The 14,248-nt window shown below is 35.3% G+C and overlaps 1 protein-coding gene and 1 pseudogene across 7 annotated transcripts in view; both read left to right on the top strand.

Annotated features, from left to right (window-relative positions):
• FOXP2 (forkhead box P2) overlaps positions 1-14,248 on the top strand; it is a 548,352-nt gene that overhangs the window by 79,635 nt on the left and 454,469 nt on the right. The window lies entirely within an intron of this gene.
• Positions 11,405-11,536, top strand: LOC144379736 (U4 spliceosomal RNA; annotated as a pseudogene).

Genomic DNA, 14,248 nt, shown 5'->3' on the forward strand with positions numbered 1-14,248 from the left:
CTGTTATAAACTCAGTTGCCTATGTCAGAAATATTGGATCACCAATATTGAGTCACCTGGACATCTCCCTCCTTCTCATCTTCACTCTCTTAGGTGCATTAAGGCTAAATAACCTCCAGATTTGATTGCAAACTTCTATCTTTCTGCACATCCCACTGATACTACCCTAGTCTAAAACTTTTACTTTTTTTTTTTAAAGATTTTATTTATTTATTTATTTGAGAGAGCGAGAATGAGAGAGAGAGAGAGAGCACATGAGAGGGGGGAGGGTCAGAGGGAGAAGCAGCCTCCCTGCTGAGCAGGGAGCCCGATGCGGGACTCGATCCTGGGACTCCAGGATCATGACCTGAGCCGAAGTCATTCGCTTAACCAACTGAGCCACCCAGGCGCCCCTAAAACTTTTACTTTAACAACTGCAATGACTGTTCTCGATTCTCTGTGCCCTTCCTTCCCTTAACTCACTAGGTAGCAAGACTTAACTTTAAAAATAAAGGTTAGATGATTTCTGTTTTCTTAACTAAAATCTTACATTTGTTTTTCCTTGAATTTAGGGTAAAATGCAAACCAACCCTTCAGAGTACAAGGCCTTGCAAGAATTGGACCATGCCTGTCCCCTTAGCATCATCTTCCTCTACTCAGCATATTTCTGACTCTTCTTTCTTACTTCACTTACTCTGGCCTAATTTTATTAATTGATGGCTTCAAGTTTTTTTATGCCTTGTGGCTTTTGTGCGTGTTGTTCCTTCTGTGGGATTTGGTAATGGATGCATGGAGTAAAAGATCAGGATGGTCCTGAGATTTCAAACTTGGTAATTATGTGTCCTTTTTCATAGACTTCATCCTAGTAAATTAATGTACATACAATCAAGCATCAAAGTATAACATGCATATAAGCCCTCTGTAGGGCTCTCTCTATTCTACAACCTAGAATATTTCAGAACTCCTCTCTGTGTAGTGATTCCCAAAGATATCTTGTGTTCCATGTTTCTCTGCATGTTCTGTTCTCTTTGAAAGGTGCTTCTCTGCTTATGTGGTAGATGAGCTCCTACTGTCCTTTAATACCCAGTCCAAACAGCTCCTTGGAGGCTGTGAGCCTTCCCAGTTGTCGATGGGGCTTCCTTGACGTCACCTGTGTGTATTTTGCAGCTGTACCTGAGACTTAGCAAAGTTAAGTAGCTTGTTCAGTTACTAAGTGACAGAACTGGGATTTGAACCTTCACTTTTCTGACTTGAAAGCATCTTGAAAGCATAAGTCTTCAACTGTCTTTTGCTAGGCACTGTCATTATTTAATAAGTACTTATTAAATACATAGATTAATAAAAAAATAAAATACTATATGACCTAATTAGTAAGAAAAGCTTTTATGGCATCAATGAGAAGAAGTGACTCAACTGACATGGAAGATAAAGATTTGGCAGGAAGAGAAAAGGAAATCCATTTCTGTAGGATATGGTTCCACCTTGCTTTGTAACTCCCTAAGATACCTCTGGTTCTCAAAAAAAGGTATGAGGCTAAACTTCAGTGAAATAGGCCATGAAATGAATAAATTCATTTTTATTAAAAGTGGCAAATGTATATCATATATATTCTTCTTGTGTTTTAATTGCTTTATGCATTTATGTCTTGTTCCCCTCAACTTGATTGTTAGCTTCTTTTGAACAAAGATATACCTTATCTTTTCTTAGCATCTCCTGTAATATCCGGTTCTACTTGATAATTATTTTTTTCCGTATATAAAATAAATGATGGTGTCTTATCTCTTTTAAACTTAATTTTAGGGACAAAATTTCAAATATTTGCACATAGAGTAATGCCGCTGATAATTCATTTGTACATACCAACAGTTGGAAGCAATAATGTACATGAAAAATAGAACTAACTCTTCACTACTGGATTTAGTATCTTTTTGAGAAAGAAAATACTCTGGTATGCATGATGTCAAGGACATACTCAGTGAAGAAAAGCAGTTTATGTTGGATCTAGGCTAGAAGAATGCTCTATTCTAGCATTTAACTAGTAGGTGAGTTTAAATATCTGTGCAACTCTATCTTAGGACTTATTTTGCCTTTTACTTTTTCTTTTGAATATCAAAAGATATTCACATTTGGAAGGACATATTCTTATTAGCTCTAATGAGTTTTTTTGGTAAATGAATTGAATATAAACAACTATTGTGTTTGTCTTTTTTTGTAAGAAAGATTTCAAGCTGAAGATCCTAGTCATATAATTAAAAGGACTAATCCCATTCAATCCTCCAATCCGTCTATAGAAATAGAATTCTTAAAACATATACACAAAAGGGAATATGGTGCCTGTTGAATTTTATATTATGTTCAGTTGAACTATTATACTTCTAAAACAAATTTAATTTTGATTAGGAAAAATGATTCCCTTTTTTGTGCATTTATAAATGTAGACATTGTAGATCATGCCAGCACTAGGGAAGTTAAGGAGGGGGGAGAAGTAACACTTGTATTATGTTAAATCAGAGAAATAATTGCACTTGGCAGTTTTTGTTTGCAGAATGCAGGAAAGGCTGAGGGCTTTTGTACAGTTCAAAGAGCACATTCCACAGATACAGCAGTTGTTGGCTGCCTGCAGGGGTCGTCAGGATTGGGGGTGGTGGTAGAGGTCTGTATCACAGAAGTCTGTTGGGCTGTGTGTTTGTAAAGAAAAAAAAAAATGCTTGCACCTTTTTGAAAAGTTGTTTAGAAATTGCCTCCTATCATTTATTTTAAATATAACACTTTTGCCTCCGAGTTTAATCTGTGCAATAATCAGATGGCATTCTTGTGTAGCCTTTGCTACCTCTTGTTCTTTAATCATCTGTTTTCAGATTTAGGTTTACATGTTCAGACGTGGAAGCATAGAGCTGCTGACTGTTAATCTGTCAGTTAAACTACATAGAAAAGTACAACAATCGATTATATTTCACAATCATGTATTCAACTCTCATTTATACAACAGGCATATTAAACAATTTCAACAAGTTAACTCAAGACTCTTGAGAGAGCCTTCTTTAACTAAAAATATGCCAAAGGCTAGCTTTTTCAGATGGCATGCCAAGACTTATGCTGAATTAACACATATATCATTTCCCTACAGAATATGCAATTTCTGGTTTCTACTGTGAACTGAACTAATGTAGCTGGAAGTTCTCTGAAAGCTGTAAATTGTAGGGCAGATATAAATTAGCATTATTAAGTTTCTTGAAATGTCCAGTTTACATGACATTATGTGACTTATGTGTGCTTTATTTTTTTATATCAAGTTTTGGCAAAGTATATCAACAGAGTTTCATTAGCTATTTTCTTGGATTTAAAAAAATGGCCAATTAGTGATGCTCTGTTATAATTTTAGTTTTAGGAAAAGCCCCCAAAGCCTTATCTTGACCTAATCTTGAATTAATAAGAATTTGGGATATTTTGTTGCATCCAGATGTGTTTTATCTAAAGTGTCATACTCAATTGCCAGAAGATTAGTTAGTGTGGTACAAAGCAAGAGAGACATCAAAATTAGAATTATCTGTTGAACAGTTTCTGCGTCCATTGTCATAAGAACTTCTTTGTTTTCACCTTTTACGATTTGTTACTTTCAGGTTAAGAAATGCTGAGAACATATCAGAAAGGACAGAAGCAAATTTAGCAGAGTCCATGTACCCACTGTTCAGATTTAATAGATACTGCTATTTTGCCATTTTAATTTTAGATCTCTTTTTTAAGAAATCCTTAAAGACCAGAGCCTTTTTTTAATAGTGTTGAAATACCCATTTCCAAATTGGTTATTTGATAGCCACATCCTAAGGTTTTTAACTGAGGTCTTTCCGGTTTTAGGATCAGGCTTGTTAATACAGTCTCCTCAGAATAGCAACAGCTCCTTAACAGTGTGACTTAAAGACCCAAGGCCCTTCTGTCCCAGAATTTGAGCTTTCCTCCTCATTATTTCTATGAGACCTGAAACTGTTTTATTTTTCAATTTTTAGCTATGGGACATTGGGGGCTGTTATTAAATATAAGTGCTTTATGGAGGGAATAACACATTAAGCCATTATTAGCCATTATCATCATCATTCGGAAGCTGGGGTGATAGAGCTGGATTCTGAGAAGAGAGTGGCTGGGAGGAAGGGGGTGCTTCGTGTTGGGTCCGCCTACAGCATTTCGTAGTTGTATGAAATAAGTCCCAAATGAACATACAACAAAGAATCATATAATACATCTCAGAAATTTTCACTGGGGCTATATGGGAAAGAGAAACAAATGACAGCAACATTATGTGAGGTCCCTGACTTTTTGCAAAGTTAGGACCTGCCGTTTGCATGCTGTTTAGTAGATCTGTGAAACTGCTAGGGAGGCTGCCTTTTGGTATGTAGCATGCATTCCTATCATTTCCTAAGTAGATGGTATTAAACCCATTTTACCGTGAGAATATTGAGTAACAAGAGAGTTAGGTAGCTTTCTAAAACCTTACAGCTAGGAGGTGAAAAATCCAGAATTTCTGCCAGTAAGTCCCTCTGTTGACTGTTCCCTAATAACTGCGTGTGATTCATTGCCTTCATTACCAAAATGTACTTCTGCCGCTTTAAGCTTATCTAAAGCTTATCTAGTTTTTAAAGAAACGTTCAAGATGTATACTTTCCTTAAAACATCCTCCCCCCACTCCCCAATTCAGTGCTGTCCTTTCTGTGAATGCTTGCAGTACAAAAGTAAGCATAGACTTTTATAGTCTCCCATATTCTAATGTATGTGTATTTGTTATCCTTTGAAACTGCTTGGCCCCTTAAGATCTGGTCATTGGCTTATATTTTTTAGGGTTCCAATTATTGCCAACACAGCATTAAGCACTTAGTGAATGCTCAGTAACGCTTGCTTCTGGATTTAGTTCAGGGCTCCAGTCCCAGTACTGACAATTACCAGCTGTGTGATATCAGACAAGTCCCTTACTATCTCTGAGCTTTAATTCCTTCGCTTGTAAAAAGGGGATAATAATAAAGCTTATCTCAAAGGATCGTTATGGGAATTAAGCCAGACATTGAAATATAAAACGCTTAGCTTAGTGCCTGGAACATAATAGCGTAGTAAACATAAACAAGTAACCATAACACAATAAATGCTAGTTCTTGTTATTGTTGATCAGTGTAATCAGTCAACACTTACAGAACGAAGGATTGCCCATAAGAGCAACTTCTATCTAAAACTAATGATGTAATGTATGGGGATTAACATAACAATAAAAAATTAAAAAAAAAAAAGAGCAACTTCTATTAGAAAAATTCTCTGATTTCAACTTTTGGGTCCCATTTGACAAAAAATGTCCCTCTTTGAAATAAACAAATTCATCGTTCATAGAAGTTTGACTGATTAAAGAGAACCACACACACACATATACATACACACCCTCACACAGACACATTTTATCCATGCTCAGAAGTTTGGACCATACTTAATAGGCAAACACCCAGAAATCCCAACTTATTCTTGAAGTCATCCATCCTCTCCATATCTACAGCAATAGCTTTCTAACTCTTTACTTTCACTCCTGTCCACTAACAGGAATCCTTAACCTTGGGTCCTTTGCCTCTAGCCGTTCCTGATAGAACTGAATTTCACCATAGTTTCCTTTGTAATTCTATGTATTTTATTGTATGCATTTAACAGTATTATTCTGAGGAAGGCTGTGTAGGCTTCACTAGACAGACAGAAGCTCTCACGGCACCCACACAGCTAAGAATCTCCACCAGAAATTGAATTTATTTTCTATAGAGCATGGTTATGGTGCTCTACTAAAAAAATGTAAATCAGATCGTGTCACTCTTCAACGTTAAAGCCTTTACGTGTATTTGGAATAAAACAGAAGCTTCTTTCCTTGGCTTGCAGAGGGCCTCCTGCCTAGCCCCAAATCATCTCTTGCCACTGTGTTCCTTGCTTACTCTGGCTTTCTGTCAGTTCTTGAAACCCTTCCTGACTCAGGGCCTTTGCACTTGCTGTTTCCACTGTTTGGAATGTTTCTCTTCATGCCTGGCCTGCCCCTTGTACTCAGGTCTTAGTTTAGGTGATGCCTTCTCTGGGAGCTTTTGCTGGCTTCCCTATCTTAAGGAACTTCCCACTCCTCTCTTTTCTTATTCTTTTCCACAGCTCATTTCATTTATTTAGTTATATGTAACAAACAGATACCTTTGTTTATGCCTATTTTCATACTAATTTGTAAATTCCACGGGGGGCATAGAATATGTAAGTCTTATTTAGGCTGCCATTTAGTATAAAACCTGACCTTTTGTAGATCAGTAAATATCTATTGAATGAATGAATGAATTGGGGGAACATGAATGGTCTGCTATTTGGAATATATGAACTCATGTGTTTATTCATAAACTCATTTATTAGACAAAGAAAAATGAGAGACCAGCTATAACATTTAAATTCTGAAAACCTTTCAGAGTAATTCATGAGCTACAGATGAATGCTTTAATCTCCTCGGTTATTCAGAAATGAAATGTAATAGTTCATTATATGACAAGGGGAACCACCCAGAAAATCAGAATTCAAAAAATGTGCTTAACTTCTTTTCATATGTTACACCTTCCATCTGCCATACCCTAAGCCTATACCCTATTAACTCTGTTTCATGATAACTTTATCTTATGATTGACTCACTTGATTGCCATATACCAGAATCATGTGTGCATCCATTGAAACTGCTTTTCTGTCATTTATAACATTTATTTTAAAAAATACCTTATCATTTGTATAGAACTTTGTATCTCAAACTTATGATAATTAAACACTTTTGGTCCTGATGCAGTCGGTCAGGATAGCCTTTTATTATTATTCTCTAACTTAAAGTATGTTTATTGAACTGATTTTTCTATTAAAGTGGAAGCTTCATTTCAGTGATGTATAGATTTGAATAGCAACTCTTTAATATATGTGGAAATAAAACCCACAAGCATCTACTCTTTATTTCCCACCTCTCTTTTGGAGAAAAGTATTCTTTAGTAGAGTTGGCAAAGTTTTGTGTAGAGTAGTTTCTTTCTCTAAGTAGGTCAGTGACAACCTGAGAATATCTTCTTTATTATCTTAAATAATCAGTGGTTATCCTATCCTTGGTGATCTTGTAATCTATAAAAATAAAGAAAACAGCAGAATGTAGTTTATACCTTGATCATTATTTGGAGGACTTTTGTGGGCTAAAAAATTCGGTAATTCTTTTCTTGAAGGGAAATGACTATTTTTTTTCCTTATTACTTTTATTCCTTTACTTTTTAAGAGGTCTCTAAAGGCCAGGTGGTTCCAATAATAATTAACGCTGTTCTCGTTTCTTAATTCACTTGTGGCTCAACATAATTTCATAACTGACTGCTTTTAGTGTTATTCTTTTCTTGGCCATACTGATTATTTGTAGAGAATTTCATGCAAATGAATAAATGTTTATAAATGCATATTTATCCATTTGTTTTTTAGATTTTACATATGAGTGATGTCCTATGGCATTTGTCTTTCTCAGTCTGATTTATTTCACTTGGCACAATAACCTCTAGGTCCATCCACGTTGTCACAAATGGCAAAAATCTCATCCTTTCTTATGGCTGCGTAATATTCCATTGTATATCTATGCCATATCTTCTTTATCCATTCATCTGTCAATAAATGCATATTTATTGAAGAAGCTTTACTTTAGGTTAGTTGGGGTATAATGGGAAGGAAAAAGAAGGTGTATGCATTTTTGTGATCTATCCCACTATTTCTTTTAGGACCCTGAGAACACGAGGGCAATATTATTATGCTACTACTTAAAGGATAAATGCCATCTCCTCCTCCTATTTCCATCCTCCTCACTGCCACAGCTAAGTTATTTCTGATCCCAGCTCTGAATATTTTTGTGTTTTACCAATTTCCTGCCTCTGTCCCTCCTTTCTTCTTATTCTCCTCCCTGCCTTTTTCCCTTTCTCTCTCTCTCTCTATCCATTCCTATCCCTTTTCCAAAAAAGATGTAGAATAAATGAATACATTTTCAGAAAATATAAGGAAACAAACTCATCAATACAAAAAGATACTATAGTGTCCGATAGTGAAATTAGTTTCTGCTTGGGATGCAGTAGGGGTGTTGTCTGGTTATATGGAATTAGGGGAGGGGAAGCAGGAGAGTCTAATTCTTCTTAAATGTCTTCAGTGTTATTCCGGATGCACCTAGAGCTGCAGAGTTTTGGGCTTCTGCAGTATGGATTCATAGCTTCTTGGCTTTTTCAACAAAACTCATTCGCTTTACAGCTTCTAACATTTGTTGCTATTGTCTTCTCTTTTGAACTTTCTAACCTCGTAGGTTTGTTCTTTTGTTGAACAGTCCTTAGTTGTCATTTTTGTATGGTTTATAAAGGGATAAATGCATGTGGTCCATTTTGTTTTGAACTGGAAATTCTCATTTCATTTTTGATGGAGATACATGAGGTATCTGTTTACACATGGGAGAAGAGAGAGAAGCTCTCTTGAATAATAAAAAATCCCAAGAAAGGTACCAGGCCCTGTGGCCCGATAAAAGTATTTAACTTCTCCTATTAGTTCCCTACCTCCCTAGAGTGTGGTTTGAGGTGAAGATGGGGATTAAAACCTGAGTTTTCTCTAGAGGCACATACGCAGCGAGACACTTAAGCACAAGTGCTTAGGGGGCATATGGTATCAGTCCGTTCATAAAATTTTTCCATTGAAGGATTATGAGCATATAACCTGATTTATTAACTTTTTTTTAATTAATAGACTTTATTTTGGGGGGAAGTTTTAGGTTTATAGAAGAAATGAGCAGTTAGTACAGAGTTCCCTTTTTTTACCCCCTTTCCCCAAAATAGTTTCCTCTGTTAACATCTTGCATTAATGTGGTACATTTGCTACAATTGATGAACCAAAACTGATACAAAATGGATACTATTATTAACTAAATTCCAGAGTTCACATCAGGGTTCCTAATTTGTGTGGTATAGTTCTGTGAGTTTTGACAAATATGTAATGTCATTTATCCATCATTATAGTATATAGAATAATTCCACTGCCCTAAAAATCCCTTGTGTTCCATCTATTTTCTCTCTCCCTTACTCCTTTTCAAACCCCTGCTGACAACTGATCATATTTTATTGTCTTTATAGTTTTGCCTTTTACAGAGTGTCATGTAGTTGAAATCATATAGTATGTAGCATTTTCAGACTGACTTCTTTGACTTAGCAATATGCATTTAAGTTTCCCCCGTGCCTTGTCATGGTTTCATATGATATCTCATTTCTTTTTATTGTTGGATAACATTCCCTTATATGGATGTATAACAGTTTGTTTATCCATTCACTTGTTGAAGGACATATTGGTTGCTTCCAAGTTTCAGCAATTATAAAGCCTCTATAAACATTCTTGTACAGATTTTTGTGTGGACATAGTTTTCAACTCATTTGGGGAAATACCTAGAGTGTAATTTCTGGGTTGCATGGTAAGATTGTAATAAACTAGGAAACTGTCTTCCAAAGTGGTTATACATTGACTTGTTTTCATTTTTTAGAAACAGTGTAGATTGTTTTATGGAGCAATGTATATGGAAATCAATAGTAATTTGTACTTCACTTATTTTTTATACAAGTAAAGAGTCATTGTAGAGGCTTTATGATTTTAGTATTTACTGCTACATTACTATTTAATGTTGCATTGACCCTAACGTTGCTAGAAGAGAGTAGAAGAGAGGTTTTAGTGAAAAGAAGGGTGCTGTATAAGTTTAATCACATCAGTATACTTTTCATGTAGTGAAAGCATTCCCTATACGTATACTTCATAGACATAAGCATACATTAATGGAGAACTGTGGGCTGTGTTAGAATGATGATGTTTTACTTGCTTTATACTTAATTAACTCATTTAGTAAACATTCCTTGAGTGCCTGTGGTCCCTGATCTTAGAGGCTTAAATAAGTATAAACATGTTTATACCTAAAAGAATGTTCCCCAGGAAGTTGCAGGACATCTAGCATCTCTCACCCTTACCTATTCAGTATTAGTGGTTCTTACCAATTATTATGACAACTGAAAGTGCCCTCTCAAATTCTTGAAACTCTCAGTGGTACTAGTATTGTTGAGAAAGACTGTGATTATTTATAGGTGAGTCTCTGTAATTCAGTTTTTCCTTTATGACACATTTTATTTAACCATAAGTTAGTGGTTTCAGAAATCAGATTCAGTGATGGATTATGAATAAAGTCACAACATTTACTAAGCTAAGGACGTTAGAAACAAGGTGAGAGTTGCTCTAATATTCAGCATAGAAAATTGAAAGATGTAGTGTGGGAGAGAAAAGGTAAGTTCCTTTTGTGACATCACAAAGCGTGCTATTGGTAATGCACTTTTTACTGAACCGTGCTGTGTCCCTGTACATTGGAAATATTGTTCTTAATCTCCTGTGTGTTAAGACTGATTTTACTTTTTATCAATAACAGAGCCAAGAAGATGAAAAAAATTAAAGCCCATTAATATTGTATCTTTCCTATATTGTGTTTAAAATTAATTTACAACTGCTTTTATTTTACTCTCCTTTTTTCTCTCTTTTCATTACTTCGAGTATCTTTGCTTTGGAACTTGCTATTCCTTTGTCATCACTGCTTGTCTTTTCTTTTTACTGGCTTCTTAAATCCTGCTGCATTGCTTTTTGCCTTTCCTTCTTTAATCTTTTCTCTTCTGTTTAATTTTTAAATCCTTTGCCCTTTATCTTTCTTTCAGTCTTTTTAGCTGCTCTCTCTTCCTTTGATTTCCTCTTAAATGTTACTTCTTCTTAACATTGTGTTATTTATTGATTTTTCTTTTTGTTTTATCTTTTTAATTTTACGTTTTCCTTTGTGTATAATGAAAACTTCCTCTGCCTACCCATACTGAATTAAAGAGAGAAATACTAGTAAATCCTCCATACCACATGGAAAAAAAACAACCATATTTATTCAAACTTACTGTGTGGATACTGAAAGATTTATAGGACACATTTTCTCCTCTTTTTTTCTTTTTATTCTTTTGTTTTGAATCAAAGCCCAAATAACTGATGTGCTGATATATAGCAAATTCAATTATTTTCCATCTTTCTAATATGCTAACTTCAACTGTATACAAAATATACTTTTGAGATGTAAACATTTGTTTGTAGCTAGACCACAAGTAATTTTGCCTTTTATTAAATCTTTGGGATTAACTGGAATACATTTATAATACTATTATGAGCACAGATCAAGGGTTATAATAAAAAATAAGAGATTATAATACAATTGTAATTCTTCCACAAAAGTACTTTATCCAAATAGCTTATGCATTTGGCTTAATATATGCTAATTTTTAATAGTAATTTTATTTATAACCCACTTTTCTTGGAATTTTAGAAGGATCTGAAGGAAATACATTATAGCTTTGCACAGTGGCAGTATCATAGATAATGAGGTTTATCCAAGGTGTGATTATTGCCAGTTGAAGGAAATACATTAACAAAACTCCACTAAACTGGGTTGGTTTTTGGTGTATGAGTCTGTCCATAGGCACTCTAAGCAATATCTGTGAGGTGGAGCTCTAGATAGTCACTTTTCACAGAGGGAGAGGAGCAGATAACTATTATAAGGAAAAGCAGAAGTGCATGAAATCTTGGGTGTATCATTTCTGCTTCAAGCAAGAAATTTCTTCAGGGACATTCTCTGATTGAAGAGAGACCAGGACAGATCAAGTGCCTTGCCTTAGTTCACACACAGAAATGGCAGAGCTAGGAATTGAATTCAGATTTATTTTATTGATCATCTTGCTTCACATTTATCTTGTATATTTATACATTCTGTTGATTACAGTTCTTATCCATACCCAAGTTTAATTTTACTTATAGTTCATTCGATAGACAGAAATGTAGTATTCTCAAATATCTCTTCATTGCTGCTTATGATAGCTTTATATACATATATAGTAAATTATTATATGTATAAGTAATATATATTATTCATTTTATGTAAGCCTATTATTGATATTTTATTTTTCTTAAAGATTTTATTTATTTATTTGACAGAGAGAGACACAATGAGAGAAGGAACACAAGCAGGGGGAGTGGGAGAGGGAGAAGCAGGCTTCCTGCAGAGCAGGGAGCCCAATGCGGGGCTCGATCCCAGGACGCTGGGATCATGACCTGAGCCGAAGGCAGATGCTTAGCGACTGAGCCACCCAGGCGCCCCTATTATTGGTATTTTAAACAATAGCTCTCTCATCCATTAATTTCACTGAACAAACATTACTGAAGCTTACTATTTTTAAGGCCAACAGTTGTTTTTCTCTGTTAGATGATCGTTTTTAAATTCTTATGTGCTTTTTTTTGATAATGTTGTTGCTGTAACCTTTGGTTTCCCACCGCCTAGGGTTAGACTAGTTCGCATTTATCCTGTCCAGGAAGAAAAGGCTTACTAAGTAAATGGGTAATGTCCACAGAATTTTAGTGATGCATATCAAATATATTTAAAATAAGAAACTGTTTTCTGACAACTAATGACTTTAGAAATAAAAACTTGGTATTTTAGTTGTATATTTCATGTTAAAACTTTGAAAGGGCCCTTTACTAAATAACATTTTCTTTACCTAGTTTTTCCGTTGTAACTAGGTAAAGGAATGAAACTTATTTTGTTTGCTAATTTGGTAATTTTAGACTATTAATTCCACAAACCTGATGAAATTTTTGAAAACTTCCTTTTACAAACATGTCTCACTCAAGATACCCAGGGTTAAAATCTTAGAAATCCAGTTTGGTCTTCTGTGCATGTGTGTGTGTTTAAAATGCACTTGTGATACTGTTAATAGATTGTGATTTACACCTTTCATCAGTTTATACCAGTCATTTACAAAATATGGTTCAGCACCATTGTCATCTGAGAATTTCTGCTAGAAATGCCAATTTTTTGGCCCCAGCCTAGACTTGTTGAATCATACACTGTGGGTGTGGGGTAACCAATCAATCTTTGTATTCATAAACTTTGCAGGCAATTCTGGTATAGCCTCATGCCCAGTTCCACTTATTTATATGATCTTCCTCTTTGGTTAGTACAATTTTACTTGTTTTTTAAAATAAATTTTCTTACTATGTAATCTCTGAGTGGATTGTAATAGTCAATAACATCCAATGTGTATAAGTCCATATATTAGTTAGTACTTGCTGCCATAAAAAATACCATAGACTGACTGGGTGGCTTAAGCAACAGAAATTTATTTCTCACTGTTCTGGAGACTGGAACTCCAAAATTAGGGTGCCAGTATGGTTGAGTTCTGGTTAGAGCTTTCTTCGTGGATTGCCTTCTCACTGTATCCTCACATGGTGGAGAAAGAGAGGGAGAAGAGAGGGAGAGTTGTGTCTCTTATGAGGTTACTAATCCTATCATGTAGGCTCTACTCTCATGACCTCATCTAAACCTAATTTAGATGAGGCTCCATCTCCAAATACCATCACATTGGTGATTAGGGCTTCAGCATATGAATTTGGGATGGGGGGACAAAGTTCAGTCCACTGCAGTCCAATTTTGTTGGCGTTATTCCTTATATAAAATAAGAAGTGACACTAAAGTTAAAAGACTTCTGAAGTCTAGTCCAAATTTCTTCTTTAAGTAATAGTGTACCTCTTTAATCTTAGTTTCTTTCTTTGAAATTCTTATAAGGATGTAGGCGATATGTAGTAAAGGATTGTTGGAAAATTAAAAAATAATGGATATATGAATGAATGGTATTAGGCTACAATATTGTATAACTGTAATAAAGGTTATGATCAATATTTTTTTTTTGTTTTGTATGTTAGCTGCCTGTGTTTCAGTCAGTAACTTATCAGCCCATCTAAGCAATGAACCGTATGACACCCAAAGAGTCTAATGATTGGAAAGATCACAGAAATCATCCAGACTACCTTCTACCTGATACAGAAGTCCACTCTAGAGCATCCCAACTTTGTTTTGAATGCCGTCAGTCCCTGTAATAGGGTTCCTCAGAGAAACAGAACCAATAGGGTGTGTGTGTGTGTGTGTGTGTGTGTGTGTGTGTGTGTGTAGAGAGAGAACGAAAGAGAAAGGGAGAGAGTGAGAGAGAGAGAGAGATTTGTTTTAAGGAATTGGGGTTGGCAAGTCTGAAATCTGCAGGGCATACACCCAGGCTGGAGATCCTGGGAAGAGTCAATGTTGCAATTCATGTCCAAGGCAGTTTGGAGGCAGAATTCCCTATTCTTCAGGACATTTCTGTCTTTT

Source organism: Halichoerus grypus, chromosome 12 (genome assembly GCF_964656455.1).
Source record: "Halichoerus grypus chromosome 12, mHalGry1.hap1.1, whole genome shotgun sequence".
In the NCBI taxonomy this organism is placed as follows: domain Eukaryota; kingdom Metazoa; phylum Chordata; class Mammalia; order Carnivora; family Phocidae; genus Halichoerus; species Halichoerus grypus.